The sequence below is a fragment of the Parambassis ranga genome, unplaced genomic scaffold (assembly GCF_900634625.1).
Source record: "Parambassis ranga unplaced genomic scaffold, fParRan2.1 scaffold_91_arrow_ctg1, whole genome shotgun sequence".
Classification (NCBI taxonomy): domain Eukaryota; kingdom Metazoa; phylum Chordata; class Actinopteri; family Ambassidae; genus Parambassis; species Parambassis ranga.
Genome location: NW_021144820.1, coordinates 6,219 through 27,681, shown reverse-complemented (window position 1 = coordinate 27,681; position 21,463 = coordinate 6,219). Strand labels below are relative to the sequence as shown.

At 43.8% G+C, this 21,463-nt stretch overlaps 1 long non-coding RNA gene and 1 other non-coding gene across 2 annotated transcripts; one reads left to right on the top strand and one right to left on the bottom strand.

Moving 5' to 3' along the window:
* The first annotated feature begins 1,505 nt into the window (after window positions 1-1,505).
* LOC114431523 (uncharacterized) lies at window positions 1,506-6,866 on the top strand. The gene is made up of 3 exons (XR_003670174.1): window positions 1,506-1,563; window positions 1,685-1,804; window positions 6,815-6,866. It is a non-coding gene; the product is annotated as an uncharacterized LOC114431523 (long non-coding RNA).
* A 13,648-nt stretch (window positions 6,867-20,514) lies between these two features.
* trnas-uga (transfer RNA serine (anticodon UGA)) lies at window positions 20,515-20,596 on the bottom strand. Its single transcript has one exon. It is a non-coding gene; the product is annotated as a tRNA-Ser (tRNA).
* Between the last annotated feature and the right edge of the window lie 867 nt (window positions 20,597-21,463).

Here is a 21,463-nt window from a genome sequence, read left to right as displayed (position 1 = left end):
AGGCTGTGAGGAAGTGACGGCGTCCTCAGATCAGATTGTGTCAGACAGCAGGACTGAGGAGGACCAGGAGCAGCTTCTTCTCCACACAGGAAGCTGGAAAGTGTCTGTAAGTCCATCTGAACTGATCCAGCAGGTGAGAGTCCTTCCAGAGAAATCTCTCCATGTCTGATCACACTGTGCTGCATCACTGACTGATGGTACAGTACAGATGTTTCTGCTGCTGATTGGCTGCTTTCTCTTTGCTCTTTGATGACTTTTATAGCAGATGAACAGCTGTTTCAGAACAAGTTGTTACTTGTAGTGTTTTTCTGTTCGAGTCACAGCAGACTGTAGAACACAGCTCTCAGGTCACATGATCAGTGAGAAATGCAAGGAGTGTCAGAACCGCTCTGACAGCTTTCTGAGTTTTTGTGTTCACTGAGCTGTGTGGAGTTACTGTAATTCAATTCATGTCAGACAGACAAACAACAAGCGTCTCTGTTGATCGTTCTCTCTGTAAAGTTCAGCAGCTTCATTTGCTCTGAAACTCAGATCGACTCGTTCAAAGCTTCAAGCGGAGAAAAGGTCGCTTTATTCTGACTTTATCAGATCAGTCTGTTTCAGGTTTAACACGCCTGTGCTGCGTTTTATTTTTCATGAATCCATATCGATGATTGAAACTCATCAGAAGAAACATTTTCTCTTCAAGGGTTCATAAATATGTGAATCTAATATTTGCCATGAGGAGAAGTGTGTCAGTCCTCAGAGCTCAGACAGTAGCTGCTCATGTGTTTGTCCTTTCTATAGAAAACAGTCCACAGACTGTTACAGAGGAAGGTCTCAGTGCTTCACTCAGTCTGTTCACACTGTGACAGAAACACACATGAACACATGTTCATTTATTCACATGTTCACACATGGAGAGAAGTGACAGAATTCTGAAGCAAACACTGAATGTGTGTGTGCACTGTTCCACTTACAGCATGTGACATCAATAATAACAGCATCAGAGATGTTGGTGTGTTTACAGACTCACCAAAATAAAAGCCTGAGAACCAAACCTGGTCTGAGGCTCTGATGCTAAGCTAACAGCATGATTAGCCTGTTAGCATCTACATGAAGGATCAATAACAACATGCTGACTGTGTGTTTCTGTGTCATGTTGCTGTGTTTGTGTGAAGGTGTGAGCTCTGCTATGAGTCAGTGTGAGGACAGAGAGGAGGGAGTCCCTCCCTCTAAAAGCCCTCTGTGTGGGGACCATGAGAGCCGGACCAAAGCTCAGAGGTAAGAGGACCGTCTCTGACTGTCCATGACTCTTCTCCATGTCAGAGCTCACACTCACATTATTCACACATCTGTGTGTTCAAGAACAAAGCAGCAGCACACTGCACACTCTGCTGGACCTGGACCTGGGCCTGGACCTGGACCTGGACCTGGACCTGGACCTGGACCTGGACCTGGGCCTGGACCTGGACCTGGACCTGGACCTGGACCTGGAGCTGCCAGCTGTGTGTCCATGAAGAGTGATTGGTCAAAGGATCAGCCCATTTATTTCAAAGATGTTGATCCATCTGAGGGTCAAAGGTCAGAGTTAATGTCACAGCTGCAGTTTGTTTCCATCATTATTAAACATTTAAAGTGTAACATGATGTTCAGCATCATTTTTCCAGAAGAAGCTCAGAGTCAGTGTTTGTGATTCTATCAGGATCCAGGATGTGAGAGCAGACTCTGCTGGACCTGGACCCAGCTGTGTGTCCATGAAAAGTGATCAGTCGATGTTTGAGCCCATTGAATTCAAAGCTGATCAGCCATCTGATGATCAAAGGTAAGAATCACTCTGGAAGTGTCTCCATGCTGTGATGAGCTCTGCTGGACTCTTGGGGTTGTATGTGTCTGTTTGCTCTGCAGGTGGTTGATGGTTTGGAGCATCTGTAGCACAGAGTAATGCATATTTACAGTGCTGCTTCAAAGTGTATGAATCATTTAAAATCTTCTATATGTCTGCATAAACATGACTTAAACATCTGCCTCACTGTACTAGAAAGGCAGCCCACTGAAACAAAGTATGGAAAGACATTTCAGTAATAAAACATTTAAATAAATGATAGATTCATACACTGTATGTAAATATTATTGTGCTGCCCCCTATAGTCAGCCAAAATCCTATGTTTGAGTTGAGATTGTCCTACGAGGCTTCCGTAGTAGCATAATGGTTCCAGAGCCAAGTGGAAAGTTTCTGCTGTGTTTTTTCATCCTGCTACATGTTTTTTAGTCGTCTGAGAATATCTGTCTGTAAGTATTATGTTTCATAAGCCCTTACCTTACGTCATGCGCTCATAGGAGGCACTTTAAGTTATTTAAGTTTAAGAAAACGGGTTAAAAGTGTGACGCTAATAGCGCTAGCGACCTTATGGGTTTTTCAATGCAAATTAGCATTGTGCTAATCGCTAGCGGTTTATGCATTTTTCTGTTGTCTAGCTCAGCTATGTTTTGTCGGCCTGCAGAATTCAGCATTGATCGTGTTTCGGGTCATATTTATGCAGAAATATAGAAAGTTTGACCAACTTCCCAAAACGACTGTAGCTGTCAGCCTATATGTAGCTAGGAGCTAGTCTCCTCCTCCTCAGATTCCCAGGGTCCTGGTTTGGATTTTTGCACGTACCTCACACTGCTGATTATTCTGACTTGAACACAGCCTGTGCAGAACTTTAAGGTGGCTTCTGTTCTTCGGTGTTTTTGGTTGAATTTGGTCAAATTGTGATCAAATAAATTGTGTGATAACAGTTTTTCAGTCTCTTGTAGTGGCCATCATGGACACTGATCCAGCTCTGTGTCCATGAAAAGTGAACATTTCAAAAATGTTGATACCACTTTAAGTCCTGTTTCTGTAACTTAGCAGAGTTCTTCAATGATCATGTGGGTCTGCTTGGCTCTGTAAAAGACCCATAAGCAGGTCTGTGTTTGTAGATGTATAATAGAAAGTATCAGTCAGGGCTCTAGAGTGCGACCATTTTGGGCGCACATGCGACCTAATTTCTCAAAGGTGCAACCAAAAAATATCAGAGGTCGCACCAGTACGACCAGCTGTAAGAGGGAGATACATTCTCCGCGACTCTCAAAAGTCTCCAACAACAGACACACATTGGGCTCATATCGTGGTCTGAACCAATCAGAGACGGTGAAGGGAGGGACCTCCGTGTGTGTATCTTTGAAAACGTGTCTGCTGCGGTCAGCAGAGACCGAAAATTCAGAAGAAGAACGCGGACATATGCTGCGCAGAGCGGATGCTGTGTGATAAAGCTTGTTCCATGCAGCACGAGAACAGAGAGATCTGTTCGTGTTCCCAAGGTGACGAGAACAAAGTCCGTTTCGGCCCGGACTTTTTAAAACGTGTGTGCAGAACTCATACGGCCCTCTCACTGCAGCGCGCAGCGCGCACACAGACAGACAGGTATTAAAGACGTTTCGCTGCAGAAACCGCAGTTTAAGTGAACATGCAGCGGAGGAGCAGGATTTGTTGCTACTATGTGGGTTTTGCTAATTTGCTGTTGACCTGAATGAGTGACGATAACGAGCCGGTCATGTTCAGGGAGGGGGCGTGACGTGCTCGTAGCTTTATAACAGACTGAACAGCAGGTCTGAGGACAGTGTTATCTGACCTGTGAGGTTCATCCATGAAGGCTGAGTCACTCTGACTGACAGCAGTCAGCTGGTTTAAGGAGTTATAGAACATGGTTACATGACGAACGCCCATTTAAAAAGTATTGTTATTATCCTGCTACAGTGGACCATTGTCTGCCAGTATGAGATCTGCATACAGCTAAAACTGTAACAGACAGAATGAAGAGTCTGTCAGCTGCAGCTCAGCTTTAGAAAGAGAGGAGACAGAAGCAGAGAGGAAGAGAGGAAGAGGTGAGGAAGATGAGAGAAGAAGTACTGTAGCTGCATTAGAAACGTGAATCTCAATCACAGCTATTAAATAAATAAAGGTGTATATAATTTAAATAATGTTTAATTCCCATTGCCAGATAGATAAGTGAGGAGTGACAGCCAGAAAATACAGAGAGAAAGCAAACAGGGAACTGAAGAGTGCTGTAACTTTGAATCTTCATCATGGATTTCTGACAGGCAGACTTGTTGGCTAGTTTGTCCATAATTTGAATGAGTACTATCGGTACATGTATTTATTTATTTTTATTTACCTGTGTTCATTAAACAAGGTCCAAAGTCAGTTTAGGATGATATGTTATTATTAAGCCCGTTCATATTTCCTAGACATCAATTTTTGGACCTCAGTATTTCTAAAAGTTTGGCTACAGCCCTGCGAGGCCGTCAGGTAAACAGTAGATGTAGCTGCAGATGATGAGAGAAGATCTAACGCAGAGAAGAACTTCTGCGTTAGGATAGGTGTCAAGTTAAGGCCTGATCGATAAAATATATGGACAGCATTTAAAAAACAAACTGCTGTGTGATGTGTGATGCGGTGCACCTAACTTTTGTGCCGGTGCACCCAAGAAAAAAAGGTTAGGCGCACCGGTGCAACCAGTGCAAAAAGTTAGTCTAGAGCCCTGTCAGTATGTATTTATGTTGTCATGTTATCATCTCATGGTGGTTTCTGAAGGCTTTAAGTAAAGGAAATAACAAAGGTCTGCAGTGTCATGTGTTACAACTGGCCAATTCAGAGTGGTTGCGATTCTTTCAAAGGCACTAAAATAGCAATCCACCTCAGACTCTCTGAATGGTGGCACTAAAGCAATGTGCTTGCTCACATCAAATGTGTCACGAGGAGAATGAGGAACCTGTCGTGAGGCAGATGGGTGTGGAGTCGCAGAGGGGAGACGCTCTAGCTCTAAGGCCCTCACCTTCAGGTGCATGGCCTCCACCTCTAACTCGCGATTTCTCAAATCAATTTCTTTTATTCTGAGAGTTAGCTGCATCTCCTCTGCCGTCATAGCAGGCGTAACAGACGGACCAGAGGGAGCGGTTGGGCTGGGCCGCACCGTGTCACGGGAGCTCACGTCAGCTTTCGCCGCCTCCTCTACAGAGGGCACAGACACACACAGACCTTCCTCCACTAGCTTTTCCTGCAAAAGCTCTTTCAGTTCCTCCTTTTTAATGTTTTGAGGCACTCTGACCTGAAAACGCGCAGCAATCATTAATAAAGCCACCTTCCTACACTTGTCCAACTGCTGGACTGTAGGATTCTTCACAAAATACTCTAGATCAAACTCCATATTCAGAGCAAAACTGTCAACCAGTATTATGCAGAGTAATATGAAAAATACAATATTCCAAAAAAACGACGAATTGCCAATTACTTACTGACACGAATCAAAACACGAACGAGCCAAATTTAACTTACCGATAACAAACGTTTTACTTACCAACACGCTTTCAAAAGAATCGACGAGACCCCAATTTATGTTACAACCGGCCTAGGGGAAACCTAGTTGTAGCATAAAGTGACTCTTCCCTCCTGTTCCGACGATAAATTTATTTATAAATGAACCGAGACAACAGAAACCTTCAGGGTGAGCAATGCCAAAATAACAAACAAAACAACTAAGGTTCTCAGCTCCTGTCTTTCCTGAACAAAAGAAAAGAGATTCAAACAAAAATACAGGTGACTTCCCTGACTTCCTAACAAAAAACAGGAGAAAACGAATAAACAAAAACGGCTTCTCACCCCTACTCAAATGTGCCTGGTATGTAATAATAACTTAAATTCAATTACTCTAGGTAAAGCCAAAATCAAACGACGAGTCTAAATTACATAAATTAATATTCACAGTCTAATGTCTAATATACAAGCAAAAATCGAGTGCAGTCTTCTCGAGATGTGGAGAGGAGGGCAAGAGCATCGGGTGGCTGATGTGGAGGGTTTTTAAATTCAGAGCCCATCTGTGTCCTCCAATCCTCGAGCTCCATGTCATCCAGCTGCAGAACCAATAGTATGCTCCCCCCTGTTGGCGGGGAGGGAGAACACTCACACAAAATATGACTTAGTCATAACACATGATATAGACTCTATATCATCACACTGCATCATTGTCTGACTGCGATTCATTACAAACCCATCCTGCTGCACATCGCTTAATGTTAAAGAAAGAGAAACATGGTGAGTGGAAGATTTAACTGAACTCTTACAGCTGTGCTGGCAGCCATTAAAGCAGAATATGTGAAGAAGAACAAATTACAAACCTGCTGGATGCAGCTGAACAGTGTGGAGTCAGGATAGTTTTCATTTTTAATACACACATTTTGTGTATTAATTAATTTTCTTCACCAGTCTGTTGACTGTTGCACTTTGTATTTATTTCAGTCTGAGGTTTCAGTTTCTTTAATCTGAAATAAAGGCCTTCAATGTGTTTGCCTGGGACTACTTTTATTCATGGTAACAGAGCTAGCTGTGCCCCAGGTAAACATTTCCTGCATTGAAAACTGACAATAGATATTACTGAAACATATGAACATGTGGACATAGGGGAAGCTAATAAGACACAAGCTAGACATCAGCTCAGACCTTTGACTTGGAGGAAATGTGAACAGCTGGACCTCAGGGACTTTAATTGAACCCCCCTGGTCTAAATCAATGTGAACATATGATGACAGTGGAAGTGGAATGGAACTCTTAAAGCTGTGCTTCAGTCATTAAAGCAGCAGCAACAGGTTCAACATGAGCTGGATGTGTGGAGTTGGGATAGTTTTCATTTTTAATACAACAATGCTTGTTTGTCACCAGTCTGTTGACTGTTGTGTATCTGTTTAAAGTGAAAACACATCAAAACACTTAGTGAAGTGATTGTGTTGTTAAATGCTGATGTTTCTGTCACAGACTGCAGCAACCCAGTGTTCAGACTCCTGCTCAGGACGCCATATTTATGGTGAGTGAAACAGATTCTAACTACAACACAACAGTCCTGGTGCTTTACAGAGACCCAGAGCCTGACTCCTGAGCAAGCATTCACAGAGACAGAACTGTGGTAGTAATACTTATAACTACAGCAGCTGTGCATACACAACACTTCATATCTAATGTTGTAGATTCAAGTAATACATGTATGAACATAAGCTGTAATATCATGAAACACTAAACTGTTATTCTGCTCCTCAAAGTCTGAGAGTTTATACTCTGTTGTTCTGATCCAGCTGCTGGAGGAGAACATTGTCAGGTTTGTGAAGGATGAGCTGAAGAAGATCCAGAAGCTCCTGAGTCCAGATTACCCAGAATGCTCAGAGAGTCAGAGGGAGGATGAGGAGGATGAAGAGCAGAGGAGCAGCAGAGAGTCATTAGTGCAGATCACAGTGCACTTCCTGAGGAGGATGAAGCAGGAGGAGCTGGCTGAGCGTCTGCAGAGCAGTAAGAGGATTTGAAGAGCTTTAACATGATGGAAAGAGGAAATGAAGTTTACATCTACACACTCTGCTGTTAATATGATGCAGACATCTGTGAATTCTTCTGACTGAAAACACAAACTGTTTGTCTACAACTGATGAACAGATTTCATGGAGACAGAAAATATTTATTTGACACATTTATTGTAGCGTTCACTTATTAATGACATTTATTGCTTGTTCAGGAACTCCTGCTGCAGAGTGTGGACGTAAACTCAAGTCTAACCTGAGGAAGAAGTTCCAGTGTGTGTTTGAGGGGATCGCTAAAGCAGGAGAGCCGACCCTTCTGAACCAGATCTACACAGAGCTCTACATCACAGAGGGAGGGACTGCAGAGGTCAATGAGGAACATGAGGTCAGACAGATTGAAGCAGCATCCAGGAAAGCACACAGACCAGAAACAAGCATCAGACCAGAAGGCATCTTTAAAGGCTCACCTGGAAGACAGGAACCAATCAGAACAGTGATGACAAAGGGAGTGGCTGGCATCGGGAAAACAGTCCTAACACAGAAGTTCACTCTGGACTGGGCTGAAGACAAAGGCAACCAGGACATCCAGTTCACATTTCCATTCACTTTCAGAGAGCTGAATGTGCTGAGAGAGAGAAAGTTCAGCTTGGTGGAACTTGTTCATCACTTCTTCACTGAAACCAAAGAAGCAGGAATCTGCAGCTTTCAGCGCCTCCAGGTGGTCTTCATCTTTGATGGTCTGGATGAGTGTCGACTTCCTCTGGACTTCCACAACAATGAGACCCTGGCTGATGTCACAGAGTCCACCTCAGTGGATGTGCTGCTGACAAACCTCATCAGGGGGAAGCTGCTTCCCTCTGCTCGCCTCTGGATCACCACAAGACCTGCAGCAGCCAATCAGATCCCTCCTGACTGTGTGGACGTGGTGACAGAGGTCAGAGGGTTCACTGACCCACAGAAGGAGGAGTACTTCAGGAAGAGGTTCAGAGAGGAGGAGCAGGCCAGCAGGATCATCTCCCACATCAAGACATCACGAAGCCTCCACATCATGTGCCACATCCCAGTCTTCTGCTGGATCACTGCTACAGTTCTGGAGGACATGTTGGAAACCAGAGAGGGAGGACAGCTGCCCAAGACCCTGACTGAGATGTACATCCACTTCCTGGTGGTTCAGACCAAAGTGAAGAAGATCAAGTATGATGGAGGAGCTCAGACAGATCCACAGTGGAGTCCAGAGAGCAGGAAGATGATCCAGTCTCTGGGAAAACTGGCTTTTGATCAGCTGCAGAAAGGAAACCTGATCTTCTATGAGTCAGACCTGACAGAGTGTGGCATCGATATCAGAGCAGCCTCAGTGTACTCAGGAGTGTTCACACAGATCTTTAAAGAGGAGAGAGGCCTGTACCAGGACAAGGTGTTCTGCTTCATCCATCTGAGTGTTCAGGAGTTTCTGGCTGCTCTTCATGTCCATCTGACCTTCATCAGCTCTGCTGTCAACCTGCTGGAAAAACAAAAAAGAACACCTCTGTGGTCTAAAGTCTTTGGACACAAAGCTGAACTAAAACACCTCCACCAGAGTGCTGTGGACAAGTCCTTACAGAGTCCAAGTGGACACCTGGACTTGTTCCTCCGCTTCCTCCTGGGTCTTTCACTGGAGACCAATCAGACTCTTCTACGGGGCCTGCTGACACAGACAGGAAGTAGCTCACAGACCAATCAGGAAACAGTCCAGTACATCAAGGAGAAGATCAGTGAGAATGTGTCTGCAGAGAGAAGCATCAATCTGTTCCACTGTCTGAATGAACTGAATGATCGTTCTCTAGTGGAGGAGATCCAACAGACCCTGAGATCAGGACGTCTCTCCACAGATGAACTGTCTCCTGCTCAGTGGTCAGCTCTGGTCTTCATCTTACTGTCATCAGAAGAAGATCTGGAGGTGTTTGACCTGAAGAAATACTCTGCTTCAGAGGAGGCTCTTCTGAGGCTGCTGCCAGTGGTCAAAGCCTCCAACAAAGTTCTGTAGGTGGATTTATGAACCATTTCAAACATGGTTGATTTTTATATGAACAATAAAACACTGACTTTGTGTTCAATCTTTTTTTTCTCAGACTGAGCAGCTGTAACCTCTCAGAGAGAAGCTGTGAAGCTCTGTCCTCAGTTCTCAGCTCCCAGTCCTCTAGTCTGAGAGAGCTGGATCTGGATAATAACGACCTGCAGGATTCAGGGGTGAAGCAGCTGTCTCGTGGACTGGAGACTCCAGACTGCAGACTGGAGACTCTCAGGTCAGGATCCAGCTTGTTGATCATCAGTTAAATTCTGCTTCATGTTCATGTTGAAGATCTGTTGGATTTTCCTTCTTTCTTCTTGAGTTCATGACATGTTTTGTTCCTCCAGTCTGTCAGGTTGTCTGATCACACAGGAGGGCTGTGCTTCTCTGGCCTCGGCTCTGACCTCCAACCCCTCCTATCTGAGAGAGCTGGACCTGAGCTACAATCATCCAGGAGACTCAGGAGTGGAGCTGCTGTCTGCTTTACTCAACAGTCCAGATTGTAGTCTGAAGACTCTCAGGTACACAGAGACCACAGAGCATGAGTCCTCCTCAGTCTGTCAGTTTAGCTCATATATCCACAGCTGTTGATGGATGGACTGAAACTGCAGAGAAGAAATAATCACTGATCCCTGATGTTCATCTTCCTCCATCATTAAGTGTCCATCATGTTAACTTCACTTTTCTTTATACACGTTCTTCATATCAAAATACATACAGACTGATTTTCAGTCAGATCAAATGCACAATGATGCCCTACTTATTAATGTCCTCAGCTGTAAGAACCACTGAATTATTTCCACAAACAAATGTTCCTGAAACAATCCATATGTGAAGCTTCAGAGGAGACAACAACACAATGGTAGAAGGAGGAGTTCCTTCAGTCAGAGACAGAGAGCAGGGAGACACTACAATATTATCACTGTAAAAACTACACACAGACATGAGTGAATGTATTTATTTGAAGTGTGTCAGAAACTCTTCCATCCATGACACATGTGAACCAGGCTTGTGTTTGCATATAGAGTGAAAGGAACAAACAGTCAGAGACAGTGTGGCTTGTTTGCTGCTTTGGATAAATGCACAATGCTGAGATCAAACCTACACTGTTGCTGCATGAAGAGGATTTTACAGTAAAGCACTGACAGAGAGCAATATTTCACAGAATGGAGGACATGAATAAACACAGAGCAGATCAGGAGAGACTCTTCTGGAGTCGACACAGATGAGTTTCAGTCTGTTTGTGTGTCTCTGACAAACTGAGGAACTCTGCTTCATGTTGATCAGCAGTTTGGACTCATGTTGGTTAGAAAATCATTCTGACTGTGTTTCTTCCTGCAGGGTGGAGCATGGTGGAGAGCAGTGGTTAAAACCTGGGCTGAGGAAGTGTAAGTTTGACTCAGTCTTTCCTCATGTTATTGTGCATGAGTCAGTGTTCTATCAGTCCATCAGAGCTGTTGTAGCGCAGCCTCGGCGGTTGGATTTCTTTGGTGTTTACTGGAGTTTATTACTCCCCAGCAGGAGTTTTAGGTTCCAGCTTTGTCATTGGTTTTCCTTTTTTCTCTTGTTAGGGAGCTTTAGTGTGTTGTAGTGTCTCTGTGTTTGTTTGGGCACTGCTCAGCTCTGAGTTCATGAACTGCAGCCTAACACTGAAACCAGCCTGTGTAGCTGCCGATCTGAGAGTGGGGACGAGTGTGGAGGTGCAGACATGCTGTGTGTGGGTTTCCCCTCAGCCTGGGACATAACAGAGACAACCAAAGCAGACAAAAGACAAAATCCAATAAGAGACCACAAAGGGTTGAAAAGGTCCAAACACAGGAAGAAACAGCTCCACAGTCCAAAAGCAGGCAGGACTCAGACACAAAGAATCTCATCCAAAGGGTCAGACTGGACTGATGGACTGAAGAGTGAAGACACTGAGACACTGAGCTGTGAGCAGCATTATTATGAAAACTAGAAGTTTCATATAAACCCTTTTTGGAAAGAAAACACTTTTTTTCTGGATTTATAGCGTTTTGGAAGCAATCTCTTCATTTGTTAGGCGGGACAGCCGAAACCAGTTAAACAAGCTTTTACTGACAGCTCTGAACAGACCACATTAACTTATCATTAATTTTAGTGCAGCCGCCACAACTTCCATTTCACAAACCATTGTTTAATCTTCAGTTATTATATTTCCTTTTATTTTGCTTTGTGCTTTGGTTTCATTCTGTAACACTGGACTTATTTTTATGAAGGTTTGAACTCTGACAGTGTTTGAACAGGAGAGAAAGGAGTATAAAGTGTGTAGTGAGGGTTCACAGCCTTAAAGCATCTAGAATAACTGTAAAACATAAAGCCCATCACTTCACGGATTTCACCTTTTGCGGGTTATTTTTGGAACGTAACCCCGCGATTAACGAGGGACCTCTGATGAGAAGGAAGAGACTGGGCTCTCAGCTGCAGTAAAGGGGGCAGGTCTGGCTCCAGACAGGTTTCAATGTGCAAGATGTCTTGCCCTCACATTCTTCTTCCATTTCCACTTGTCCTGAAACTTCGGCCTTCGCTGTCAACCTTCCTTTTCTTACTCACACTTGCCATTTTAGAAATGGGCAATAAAAAAACACAGATCACTGGCAAACAGGGTGGTGAGAGTTTGACCATGTTTGCTGCCATCTTGTGGTGAAATGTTAAATATATATAAATAATAATCATTTTTAAAGGTGTGATTTCATCCTGTGGACAACAGTACTGGTGGCATATTATGACATTATTGATTTCATGACAGAGGCTTCGGCCCAGTGAACATATGAACTGGACTTTTGGTCTGTTCTACAGGAAGAACCCTCAATGATAATGCACCAACAATCCCAACCAAAGAAAGGAACATAAGGACAGAAGAACCAAACAGGAAAGAAAATAGAAATAACTATTGTATATATAACCTAGAAAATTTCACAAGAAATTTTGAGTGGGCCAATGCGCGCTCACCCACACTCTGCTGCCGGTCCGCCCCATTATATACCACCAAACCTCATTCCTGATCACCGGCAGATGTGAAAGATGCCACTGATGACATTTCATGCTTTTACAGTGTTTCTGATGGTTTTATATAAGGTTTAATAGGCCCCAAGCTTCTCCATTCATTCTGAATGGAGGAATCCTAAAGATGTGGATGTGACTTTGGCTGCTATTTTATGAAGTTTGGTAAAAGACATGAACATGAGGACTCAGTATGATAAAGTCCAACTCCTTATGAGCAGTTTGCAGTTGAAATGAATATTCTGTGTAGAGGAATGCCAGACTGATAGGCTTCCAAAGTTAGCTGGGTTTTGTCAGGGATCTCACCAGTTTCCCATTATTTCCTATGAGGGGGGTTAGGTCATCTTAAGTGGCTTGCCTGTCAAAACAAAAAGTGGCACAGACATGGGGACTCAATATGTCAGAGGTCTAATGTTTATCTACATTTTACACTTTGAATGAAGGTTCTGTGTGAAAGCATGCCCAAACGCCATGCCTTCAAAGTTTGACAGTGATTTGATGCCTGTGGGGAGGGTCGATCGCAGTTTTTCTGGATTTTTTCAAACACCGTTTATCCGATCGCTACCAAACCTCAGAGGGTAGTAGTCCTGACCGAGCCGGTCGATTTGATGTATAATTTGTAGGGGTGGCTAGCGCTAGTTAGCTGTGTAATGAATTAGAGGCTTTTATTTTGAAAATCAGTGTGTGTCTGTGTAAGTGTGTGTGTGTAAGTGTGGGGGGGGGGGGGGTGGGGACACTCCCTAATGCATGTTAAAACATGTTTAAGTGTTTTATTTTGAAAATCTACACGTCAGAATATCCTGTCATTGTGCAGGGTCTTTTATTTTGAAAATCCATGTTTGTGTGTCTGTGTGTTGGCAGGTGTGTATAGTGTGTGTCTGCATATTTCTGGGTGGCTTGTGTGTAGTTTACCAGGCCTAGTAAGGTGTGTAATGATTTGGAGGCTTTTATTTTGAAAATCAGTGTGTGTGTGTGTGTGTGTGTGTCTGTGAGTGTGTGTGTGTGTGTGTGTGTGTCTGTGTGTGTGTGTGTGTGTGTGTGTGTGTGTGTGTGTGTGTGTGTGTGTGTGTCTGTGAGTGTAGTTGTGTATGTTCCTGTATGGAGCTTTTGGATGATGCTCTTTATCCAATGATACAGTTGATGCTGCTGTTACGGTTACCATGGAAACAGCTCCCTCAGTTTTCGGCTTCCTGGTTTTGTGACTTTTGCCTTTTTCTCTCTCTCTCCCCATTCACCGTCTATGTCGTTCGCCCACTGGTTTTTTGCGATTTACGTGAAAACCGTACGTCGGAACGGAAAGAAAAGTCATAGCACAGGTGTCCCGGTACAGCCGGACGTCCTGTAAAAGTTTCAGGTCGCTCACATTAAAGCTGTGGGACTAGTTCTGCTGAAAATGTGTCCAGAAGAAGGAGAATAATACAGAAGCGGAATAAGTATTTACAACAGTAACAGTGGAACAATATCAGGATAGATCAGGAGGTCTGAGTCTGGTCTTTCAGTCCAGATCCTCCTCCAGACTCTGATGAAGGAGCTTTTGGATGATGCTCTTTATCCAATGATACAGTTGATGCTGCTGTTCTTCTCATGTTCTAAATGTGTCGTCTGTCTTTACTCACATTGCTGCAAATATCCAGTTTGTGTTTGAACACAAAGCTGATAGTTGTGTGTTTGTTCATTCAAACATTAGTGACAAAAAGTCTGATGATAAACTTTGTATGAATGAACAACACATCAGTCAGTAAAGACAGAATGAAGCCATCAGATGTGTCAGATGATAAACTGCAGCTGTGTCTTTTTCTCTCCATCAGATTTCTGTCAACTTGAAGTCGACACAAACTCAGTGAACACAAAGCTCAAACTGTCTGACAACAACAGGAAGGTGACACATGTGAGAGAGGAGCAGCCATATCCTGATCATCCAGACAGATTTGACTACTGGGAACAGCTGCTGTGTAGAAATGTTCTGACTGGTCGCTGTTACTGGGAGGTCGAGAGGAGAGGAGATGTTGATATATCAGTGAGTTACAGAAGAATCAGAAGGAAAGGATACAGAGCTGACTGCAGGTTTGGAGGAAACAATCAGTCCTGGAGTCTGATCTGCTCTGATCGTGGTTACTATGTCTGTCACAATAACAGAGGAACATCCATCTCCTCCTCCTCTGGCTCTGACAGAGCAGCAGTGTATGTGGACTGTCCTGCTGGCACTCTGTCCTTCTACAGAGTCTCCTCTGACACACTGATCCACCTCCACACCTTCAGCACCACATTCACTCAGCCTCTACATGCTGGGTTCAGGTTCTGGTTGGGTTCTGGTTCCTCAGTGAGTCTGTGCTGTGTGTAGAAGCAGAGTGTGTGGAAGTGACAGCAGCTTCAACTTTGTGCTTTAAATGTTGATGATGTTTCACTTTCATTTGAATCACTGACTGTGATTTCAGGTCAGAACATGTTTTTGTCTTAGAAGCAGTGAAATGAAGAATGTGAAGCTGAATTTATGATCATGAACTTTGACATGTCCTCACAAATGAAACCCTCACATTAAGAAATGCATGATTCCATGTTGTTATGGCTCTGATATTAAAATGTAGTATTATAATAGGAGTTAATGGACCTAAGTGGAAAACACCATTTAAAACTGCTGCAATACAAACACTAATAACTCCAACTCAATATTTTGGATCAACTTTGACATGACAGATATAAAACAATGCCTGAGCCTCCCAACTTGTAACATAACTTGTCTCTCTCTCCCCCCCCCCCCTCTCTCTCCCTCTCTATCTCTCCCTCTCTCTCCCTCTCTCCTCTCCCTTCCTCTCGCTCTCTCTCTCCCTCTCTCTCTCTCCCCCCCTCTCTCCCTCTCGCTCTCTCTCTCTCCCTTTCTCTCTCTCCCGCTCTCTCTCTCTCTCTCCCTCTTGCTCTCTCCTCTCTCTCTCCCTCCCTCTCTCTCCCTCTCTCTTCCTTCCTCTCGCTCTCTCTCTCCCTCTCCCTCTCTCTCTCTCCCTCTTGCTCTCTCTTCTCTCTCTCCCTCTCTCTCTCTCCCTCTTGCTCTCTCCTCTCTCTCTCCCTCTCCTCTCTCTCTCCCCCTCTCTCTCTCTCTCTCTCTCCTCTCCCTCTCTCTCCCCCTCTCTCTCTCCCTCGCTCTCTCTCCCCCCCCTCTCTCTCTCTCCCTCCTCCCTCTCCCCCCCCCCTCTCTCTCTCCCTCTCTCTCTCCTCTCTCTCTCTCCCTCTCTCTCCAGCCTCATCTCCTCCGTTATCAATTGTCAGGTTTCTTCTGTTTCTCTCTGCTCCTCCTACAACAAAACGCCAACAGGCAGAATGACCGTTTGATATAATAATGATAATATTGCTCCTCACGTGAACTATACTTTATATATTACTACAGGTTTCATAGTTTTTTTATGTTATTTATTTTATATGTTTTTTTTCATACTTCTTGATACCACTTAGTATTTCGTGAGAATTACTTACTCTGATTACTCTTATTACTTACTCTATATTGGCCACTATTTACTTTGACAGCAAGGGAGAATATTTTTTCCAACTGACTAGTAATTCAAAAGTAACATTTTCACAAAAATATTCTAGAAAGATAAATCACCTGTTAAATCAATCAAAAGACGATGTGGAAAAATTCTATATTTCTGCTGTAGACTGAACACAAGTCGAGTACCTTAGTCCTGACAAGTCTTTCCCAGTGTCCCTGCTGCTGTTTGACTAGTTTGAGAACGGGTTGGTTGGACTTCATTTCCCAGCAGCACTGTTCAGCAACAATATTCTGGTAAAGCTCCAGGTCGGCTCTGTACTGACGACCATTCACTCTGCCACTGCAGAACAAAAAGAGGGCATCAACACACTCCAAGTTTCCTCCATACCAACATTAATATTCTACATTGTTTCATGATCATCTCTCAAACTCTATAATCTTCCCCTATATCCCTCCTCATTCTTTGTCAGGGTGAACCAATAAACCACTATAATTCCTTGGAAGCTTCCCACAGGTGAGCAACCACAAGGAATCATGTATACTGACAGTCAAGAAATGCACCAACAACCAAGTTACACATTTGCTGCTGATAGAAGGTCTTAGGAATCAGATGGGCAAGCTTTATTCTACTGTTATGTAATGTATACAATGAAAATCTGACACAAATGAGGGCGGGTATATTGAGTCTGTGCAAACAAAGAAGTTTGTTCCCTGACAGACCACATATTGTACGACGTCTCGTGCCTTTTTGTTGAGTCGTCTCTTCTGTTAGAGCTGATGACCTGCTGTCTGTAGCTTCCATCTGCCCCTTCAGGTACACCTGTACACATGATTTATGGAGTGTCTCAGCTCATTCATAGTAGCCTATATAAAACATCTTTCTGTGTGCTAGTTTACACCATCTCTTGCCTCTTAGTGTCAATCTGCGATGTTTAGTAAACTGTGGATCTGTATAGAAGTTACAAAAATGCTTTTACCATTTCCAGAGGGGTTTAGAGAGGCAGCCAGGCTAATCACTGGATACACGTCTATCGCATCCCTCTTCCTGTGTATGATAGCCAGCGTTCAATTACACATTTGTGACAGTGTGTATGTGACAACAACAACATCAAAATGGATATAAACCTTAAGTGGCTACAGAGCAGAATGAAAGGTATTACAGGACCACAGAAACAAGAGAGCAGAGGCTGTGTGGTTCCCTTACGCCAGGGGTCTCAAAGTAGCGGCCCGCGGGCCATTTGCGGCCCGTGAACCGATATTTTGTGGCCCCCCACTTGACATCAAAGTTTAGTGTTAGTGCGGCCCGCACATATTTCTCACACGCACTTATTCACTGAGGCTTGTCCTGTGCGTTTTATTTTTATTATTAATTGCCCGTCAGTATTTCTCTGATATTTAGTTAGAATTCTTTTTAGGAGTGGCAGCCTCCGTTCTGCTCGGCGTGTCGTTTCTGTCTCTGCATGCTCGCGCATTTCTCCGCTGCAGAGGAGTTCCGCCCCCCGACACACACACACACACACACACACACACACACACACACACACAGGCGCGCACACACATGTGAGCGTACTGCACCGGAGGAATGAGAGCGCGCATTGAAAACTGTGCCAAGCGACGCGCTGTCTGTTGGACAGGTCTCAGCAGCCTATAGCCATGCTGGTATGTTGACGGTGTGTTTTCAGGTGCGGCGTGATCTCAGTGCGCATATAGCAGTGCTCCGTCAGAATATAGTCCCAGAATGGATCAAAGTAGGAGACTGCCGCGTGTTAATCAGCATTTCCATTTGTGCTCGCTGTGAATACGCAGCTCACATGAAGTACTTGGAGTTTCTTTCTTTCTTTTTAATCAGGATGCTGGTTGAATGGAACACATGTTCTCAGTAGCTGCCCTCACTGTAAACAAGCTGCACACGCCTGACTCCTGACATGTGTCTGTGTGAGGAGCCAGTGAACAACTTATCTTCATGTTAAAGCAGCTGTTTTATTTAATATTATAATCACAATAGATTTTGTTATTCTAGCCTACATAAATGTCATTGTCTGTCCCTTTTCCCCTCCCCTCCTGAGCTCTGTCACATACTCAACACCAACGATGGTAAATAATATGAGTAGATGTGAAGCAAACAGATATTTTGAACATGTAAAAATTCAGGGCTCACTGCAGATTTCCAGTCGGGTTACAGAGACGCTCCTTGACACGGACATGTGCGGGTTTGCACCACTGTTCACTCACATACAGCACAATCCCTCCTCTCTTCTTCTTACCGCTGCCAGTCACATCTCTGTCCACCCGTATGGTCACAAAGCCGGGGGCAGCAACGGAGGTTTCCGGGATGATGACATTGTAGGGTGTGTTTGATGACATCACATAATGCCTTCATGTCAGAGTTGTAACCTCAAAAAGTGTCCTTGCTGTGGTGTTCAAAAACAATCCTTCAGTCCAGGTGTCTCGATGTAAACTCCTGAATAAACTGAGTTGTTCTCAGCTAACCAACGTGCTGCAGCTGATCAATGAACACAGCTGCACTGCTTCCTGAACCAAACTGGGCCAGCTCTCCTCCTGCAGCTGCTTTTTCAGTCTGAATGCACTTCTTTCTGAACAAAACAACATTCTGTTAGTCTGGGTTATCATTTTCTTGTTTTCCGACGAAATGACAGGTGTGTTAAACTTTTCCAGGGCCGGTTAGCTGAGTTGGTTAGAGCGTGTATGGGCCATTCTGTGGTTTATGCTGAGAAACAGTGTGACTTTAGTATGAACACTTACGCAAGCATGGACATGCTTGGAAGAGTGACTTTCACCCAGACCCACCTCCACCACATATAAACCATTTTTCCCACCAAACAGTTAGAACTGATGAAGCTGCTTGGAGGAGCAGAGAAACGTCTTCAAGAAAAACTTGAAAAAGAAAAAAGAAAAAAAAGTCCAGATGCTCTCTATGAACATGACCTGGATGACATGTAAACATACAGTGTGCTCTTTGTAATCTGTATTCTGGCTCTAAAACAAGTCCCCTTGTGAGGGTTGAAGTCACAATCTTCAGCTTATGAGACTGACTCGCTGCCTACTGCACTAATGAGAGGAAGAAGAGGTGAAACATGGTCTTATCTCTTTTTCTTTTTACCAATGTGCCAATGTGAATTAAAAATGATTAAAATTATATACACTATTATTTATTTAATAGTTGTGATTGAGATATATATTTTGTTTTCTTCAACATGTTTCTAATGCAGCTACAGTATCTCTTCTCTCATCTTCCTCACCTCTCTTCCTCTGCCTCAGTGTCTCCTCTCTTTCTAAAGCTGAGCTCCAGCTGACAGACTCTTCATTCTGTCTGTTACAGTTTTAGCTGTATGCAGACATCATCCTGACAGACAATGCTCCACTATAGCAGGATAATAACAATACTTTTTAAATGGGCGTTCGTCATGTAACCATGTTCTATAACTCCTTAAACCAGCTGACTGCTGTCAGTCAGAGTGACTCAGCCTTCATGGATGAACCACACAGGTCAGATAACACTGTCCTCAGACTTGCTGTTCAGTCTGTTATGATGCTACGAGCACGTCACGCCCCCTCCCTGAACATGGCCGGCTCGTTATCGTCACTCATTCAGGTCAACAGCAAATTAGCAAAACCCACATAGTAGCAACAAATCCTGCTCCTCCGCTGCATGTTCACCTGAACTGTGGGTTCTGCTGTTCAGCAGCGAAACGTCTTTAAACCCTGTCTGTCTGTCTGTTTGTGTGAGGCTGCAGTGAGAGGGCCGTATGAGTTCTGCACACACGTTTCAAATTAAGATTAAGACTTTTCAATACTTTAAGGGCCTTCATTTTCCCACAGTTGATTCATCAACTTTTAATACTGTTTAAGACCCCGCGGACACCCTGACCTCAAATGTCACTTTGTATAACAACTTCGTGCAGTGAAACTGAAAGTGTAATGTATTTTATTGTGTCAGCTTGAAACCATTCAACCATGTGTGGTCGAACGAGACTACACTAGTGTGCATGTGCATGGAGATCCAAATCCCAAACAATCCATGAACCAATAACACACACCGCAATTCATTTTATTCACCACTAGATATCCTACTCGAGCACTGTGTCAGAGAGTGATAAGAGAAGATAAGATAAGATAAAACAGTGGAGACTGCGACCTGAACGCAGCGCCTTGGACCGCTCGGCCATCCTGACATGAACAGCTTGCTGTCCACAACAAGTTTGGAAAAGCTCAAGGATGAACACTTAATAAACAATCTGAAATCTTCACTGACACTGATGTGGACAGACTGAGAGTGTGTCTGTCTATGCTATCTCAACAAGTCTTGAGCCAGAGATGAGATTTTTCATCTGGTCACCACGTGATGAATCATTCTGCCTATTGTAGTACCTTGAGATCTGCCTTTCCCAGGTGTTTTGTCCTTAAGGTGAAGCAGTCTCTGCCTCAGGGTGAAACTGGGTTTGAAATGTGCTGGGACGTTTTATCCTTTGCCTCCTCATTGCACACCAGTTGCTCTCGGCCCAGCAATTTTAAAATGACAGTTTTTGTGTCAGATGGACTGTGCCAGGGTTTGGTCCTCAGACATGGAGGGGCATAAAGTGATCTTGGAGATGAAAAGAACCGTTGTTGGCAGGATTCGAACCTGCGCGGGGAAACCCCAACGGATTTCAAGTCCATCGCCTTAACCACTCGGCCACAACAACTAGGAAAAGGTAACAATGAAGAGTCTGATGACCCAGGTTGGTTCTGTCCATGAGTGCATGGTCTTGTCCAGGTTGTCCTGTCCAGTTTGGTGTTGGTGCTCCTTTACTTGTTTCCATTTCATTCGAAGGTAAATCTGCGCCGCCCAGAGTCTCCGTTTGACAGACAGCTATCACAGACAGTTAAGTCAAAGTCAAGAAAGTCAGAAATCTAGAATAAGTGGCAGCATTCCAGTATAGACATCAGTATTCCAGAATGATAGGCAGAATTCCCTGCTCTCACTAATTTTAATTAATTTAATTTGAAGTAATTGCTGCTCTCACTGACACTTCTATCAGCAGTATTACTACACAGCTGGCTGCATGGCAGTGAATGACATGCTGATTACAACACAAGTCCACTGTGATGGTTCACTTAGACAGGCACTGAAATGTTCTTCTTTGTGGAGCCTCTTCCAAACCATGATCTGACAACTATTAAACATCCAAGACATGAACAATAAAAATCAACCTTTCATTCATGTTAGGCTGAAAACACATCAGAAGAGTCTTCGTCACTTTGTGAGATCAGTGAGGAAGAGTATGTTCCTCAAACAGAAAGTGAGACTTCAGTAGATGTCAGACAGCACAAGAGAAGCAGAAAGACTGATGTGAAGCATCAAGGTATCATGCTGAAGGTTAGTTCATACTTTTAGACCTTCCTCACTTTGTGAGGCCTCAAACAGTCTTTATGCTGCTAAATATTGTGTTAGACTAATGGAAAAGAATCACTGTTGTGCTAATATCACAGATGGATAGCATCTCCATCACAGTCTAATATAATGTTGTGGTCCAGGTGCTCCTAAAGCTGTCAGAAGATGCCATGTTTCA